The sequence below is a fragment of the Hyla sarda genome, chromosome 8 (assembly GCF_029499605.1).
Source record: "Hyla sarda isolate aHylSar1 chromosome 8, aHylSar1.hap1, whole genome shotgun sequence".
NCBI lineage: Eukaryota > Metazoa > Chordata > Amphibia > Anura > Hylidae > Hyla > Hyla sarda.
In genome coordinates this window covers 148,522,960-148,527,771 of record NC_079196.1, presented here as the reverse complement: position 1 = coordinate 148,527,771, position 4,812 = coordinate 148,522,960, and the positions used below count along the sequence as shown (strand labels likewise).

The window sequence follows — 4,812 nt, the reverse complement described above, 5'->3', positions numbered from 1 at the left end:
ATTTTTCTGCATAAGTGGCTATGTGAGGGCTCATTTTTTGTGCCGTGGTCTGCAGTTTTTATTGGTTATTATTGTTTTGATTTGACTTTTTGATCACTTTTTATTAATATTTTTATTGTATATGAAGTGATCAAAAATGCAGAATTTGGTATTTTGGTATTTTTTTTATGTGTACACCACAGACCGTGCGGTTTACCTACCCTTATATTTTAATAGTTTGGACATTTACGCACATGGCGGTACCATAAATGATTATTTTTATTTTTTGTTACATTATTTTATGGGACTATACCATGCAATCTTCATGCCACAGCATAGCATTGATCAGTGTTATCGGTGGATAACACCGATCATACGGCGAGAAGCCAGGTAAGTGCCCTCTCGCTGTCCTCTCAGCTGATCGGGACATCACAATTTCATTGCAATAGTCCCGATCAGCTCTGCTGAGCTGCTGGGATTCTTTCACTTTCATGTTAGATGCCGCAATCAACTTTAATTGCGGCATCTAAAGGGTTAATGCCGGGCATCGGCCAGATCAGTGATGCCCAGCATTAACCCTGGGTCCTGGCAGCTGATAGCAGCTAGGACCCACCAGGTTTAAAGCGTTCTCTGCTTTAAAGGGGTACTCCCGCCCTAAGACATCTTATCCCCTATACAAAGGATAAGGGATAAGATGTCTGACCACGTGGGTCCCGCCGCTAGGGACCCCGGCAATCTTGCATTCAGTACCCACCTCGGGGAGCTTCACGCCGTCACACCCCCTCCCATAGACTTACATAGCGGGTGCGAGGAGTGATGTCAGGATACTTCGACCCCGTGGTTGTCACACGGCAGATTCTGAGCTGGCAGCATGGCGGGCATCTCCCTGAGGTGGGTACTGAATGCAAGATTTCACGGGTCCCCAGCGGTGGGAACCCCGCGGTCAGACATCTTATCCCCTATCCTTTGGATAGGGGATAAGATGTCTTAGGGCTGGAGTACCCCTTTAAACCCGGGCAACAGGACTCAGGACATACAGGTACACCCTGAAGTACCAGGACGCCAGGGCATACCTGTACACCCTGCGTCCTTAAGTGGTTAAACCAACATCAAGCCAATACCAACTGCACAGTTTATCAAAACATTGTAGCATACAGCATCCTGTGCCTATCTTGTACACCACAGGGGGTACTTAAAGGGGTACTCTGGCGCTAAGACTTCTTATCCCCTATCAGAAGGATAGGGGATAAGATGCCTGATCGCGGGGGTCCCGCCGCTGGGGACCCCCGTGATCTTGCACGTAGCACCCCGTTACAATCAGTCCCCAGAGCATGTTTGCTCCGGGTCTGATTACTGGCGATCACGGGGCCAGAGCATTGTGACATCACGGCCCGCCCCCATTTGATGTCAAGCTCCGCCCCCTCAATGCAAGCCTATGGGAGGGGGCGTGACAGCTGTCACGCTCCCTCCCATAGGAACATGCTCCGGGGACTGATTGTAACGGGTGCTGCGTGCAAGATCACCAGGGTCCCCAGTGGGGGGTCCCCCGCGATCAGCCATCTTATCCCCTATCCTTTGGATAGGGGATAAGATGTCTTAGCGCGAGAGTACCCCTTTAAAGGGGTACTCTGGGGAACTAAACCCATAGCCTATCCTTTCCCTTTCATCAACCTATGTATTTGTCTAAATATCATTCATTAGCTACAGTCAGGTCCATAAATATTGGTACATCGACAGAATTCTAACATTTTTGGCTCTAAAAACCACCAAAATGGATTTGAAATGAAATGAACAAGATGTGTTTTAACTGCAGAATGTCAGCTTTCATTTGAGGGTATTTACATCCAAATCAGGTGAACAGTGGAGGATTTACAACAGTTTGAATATGTGCATCCCACTTGTTAAGGGACCAAAAGTAATGGGACAGAATAATAATCATAAATCAAACTTTCAATTTTTAATAATTGCTTGCAAATTCTTTGTAGTCAATTACAGCCTGAAGTCTGGAACACATAGACATCACCAGACATTGCTGGGTTTCATCCCTGGTGATGCTCTGCGAGGCCTCTACTGCAACTGTCTTCAGTTCCTGCTGGTTCTTGGGGCATTTTCCCTTCAGTTTTGTCTTCGGCAAGTGAAATGCATGCTCAATCAGATTCAAGTTAGGTGATTGACTTGGCCATTGCATAACATTCCACTTGTTTCCCTTAAAAAACTTTTTGGTTGCTTTTGCAGTATGCTTTGGGTCATTGTCCATCTGCACTGTGAAGCGCCGTCCAATGAGTTCTGAAGTATTTTGCTGAATATTAGCAGGTAATATTGCCCGAAACACTTCAGAAGTCATCCTGCTGCTTTTGTCAGCAGTCATATCATTAATAAATACAAGAGAACCAGTTCCATTGGCAGCCATACATGCCCACGCCATGACACTACCACCACCATGCTTTACTGATGAGGTGGTATGCTTAGGATCATGAGCAGTTCCTTTCCTTCTCCATACACTTCTCTTCCCATCACTCTGGTGCAAGTTAATCTTGGTCTCATCTGTCCATAGGATGTTGTTCCAGAACTGTGAAGGCTTTTTTTTAGATGTCATTTGGTAAACTCTAATATGGCCTTCCTGTTTTTGAGGCTCACCAATGGTTTCCATCTTGTGGTGAACCCTCTGTATTCTCTCTGGTGAAGTCTTCTCTTGATTGGTGACTTTGACACACATACGCCTACCTCCTGGAGAGTGTTCTTCATCTGGCCAACTGTTGTGAAGGGTTTTTCTTCACCAGGGAAAGAATTATTCGGTCATCCACCACAGTTGTTTTCCTTAGTTTTGGTGTTGCTGAGCTCACCAGTGCCTTACTTATTTTTAAGAATGTTCCAAACAGTTGTTTTGGTCACGCCTAATGTTTTGGCTATCTCTCTGATGTTTTTTTTTTTTTCAGCCTAATGATGGCTAGCTTCATTGATAGTGACAGCTCTTTGGATCTCATCTTGAGAGTTGACAGCAACATATTCCAAATGCAAATAGCACATTTGAAATGAACTCTGGACCTTTTATCTGCTCATTGTAATTGGGATAATGAGGGAATAACACATACCCGGACATGGAACAGCTGAGAAGCCAATTGTCCCATTACTTTTGGTCCCTTAGCAAGTGGGAGGCACATATGCAAACTGTTGTTATTCCTACACCGTTCACCTGATTTTAATGTAAATACCCTCAAATTAAAGCTGACAGTCTGAAGTTAAAGCACATCTTGTTCATTTAATTTCCCTCTTTCAGCTGTCACTTACATGCAGGGAGTGAGAGAAAAAAATCATTCTCTGATCCACTTTGTCTTGGTGTAAACCCCTCACTGAGACTAACCCCCACCCTTCAAGACAACACCACGTGATGATTTCTGTCTGGTCTTGCCGTGAGAGAAAAGCTAACTGAAGATTCAAAGTCTCTAAGTCAGCACCAATGCTCTTTTCCTGTGTAGTTCTAATCACTGAATGCTGCCATTCAGAACATATAAAGGTTTATTGCTGCAGATAGTCTGAAAGAAAAGACCTGTACAGTGTGTTTACAGCATGCACACAGATAGTGAAAGCAATTAGCTGGCAGCAATTACACAGAGCTGCACTGACTTCTGGGAGCTGTAGTCTATGCTGCGAAGAAGGAAAAATAATATTTAGGAGACATAAGGGGCCAAAGGAGCTGCCAAAACCACATTAATAACTACAGGGGACACAGAACAGGTATTGTGGTTGCTTTGGGGCATTTTTCTTTTTCTTAACTTCCCCGGAGCACCCCTTTAATAAATACTGAGCAGTAACTTACCTTTATACTGACAAACAGAACTGAAATAAATATACAAATTTGGGCAACGCAAATGCGATACATTCAAGTCATTGTTTCCTGTTTTTATATTCCATGCTTTTTAATGGATTTTAATTTGCCTAAAGATACACTGTGAATGTAAATGTTATATGTACAGTATGTACATTTTCTTGGTATGTTTATATCTATTTGATTTGTGTGTCCAATTCGCCTGCTGGACAGGATATAATACTTTGATCCCTGTGATCTTCCGAAACGTGATGTCCATAATAAATTCATGTTTCACGGTGTCCTCGGTTTATTCGTCTCACCATGGTGTGTGCCCCAAAGACTCTCTTTTTCCTATCCGGACAATCCAGGTGACCGGAGCTCCTCTCCTTGTACAAAAGCTGCACAAGTTTTAAATTCTGGCACATGGGGAGTAAAAAGAATGTGACATTTTTTTTTTTTTGGTGCACTGTACCTGAAGATAATGCTATAATGGGTCGATGCATAGGGCAACGGAAGCAAGCTTCGAAATCAGCCCTCGTTTTCAAAAATCTATTTAATATGTGGTCCCCAGGTAGGGGAGTATCAGATACTAAACTGAAAAGAACAGATACTACACTTGAGGCCGAGAAGCGATAAGAATGTGCCAATTTTGTAAAGAGGCTTGTGCTTCTTAATAAGTCTGGCGTATATTTTCCAGTGCGCTTCATGTTAAAGTTTGAGGCAGTTTGATGAAACCCCTGAGGAAGTTGACATTCTGGTAACGAAATGCGTGGGTGTGGGTCATCTTTGTGGGCACCCATCCCTGCTAAGTATCATCCTTGATTAATCACTTCTCCGTCTATATCCTACCTTGTCTCTATGCACCTACGCAGGGGGTTTATTTCACAGTTCTATTCTCATTAATACCGTTACTGTACATTTCTACATCTTTTTACTGTATACCATCTTTGAGATAGGAACATATTTTGGTCTGTATATGTCCATATCAGGGGTTACTGATTTATGGGCTGATCGTGCATGCCCTT

At 43.5% G+C, this 4,812-nt stretch overlaps 1 pseudogene; it reads right to left on the bottom strand.

Annotated features, from left to right (window-relative positions):
- Window positions 1–4,243: 4,243 nt before the first annotated feature.
- On the bottom strand, window positions 4,244–4,421 carry LOC130290187 (U2 spliceosomal RNA; annotated as a pseudogene).
- Window positions 4,422–4,812: the final 391 nt, after the last annotated feature.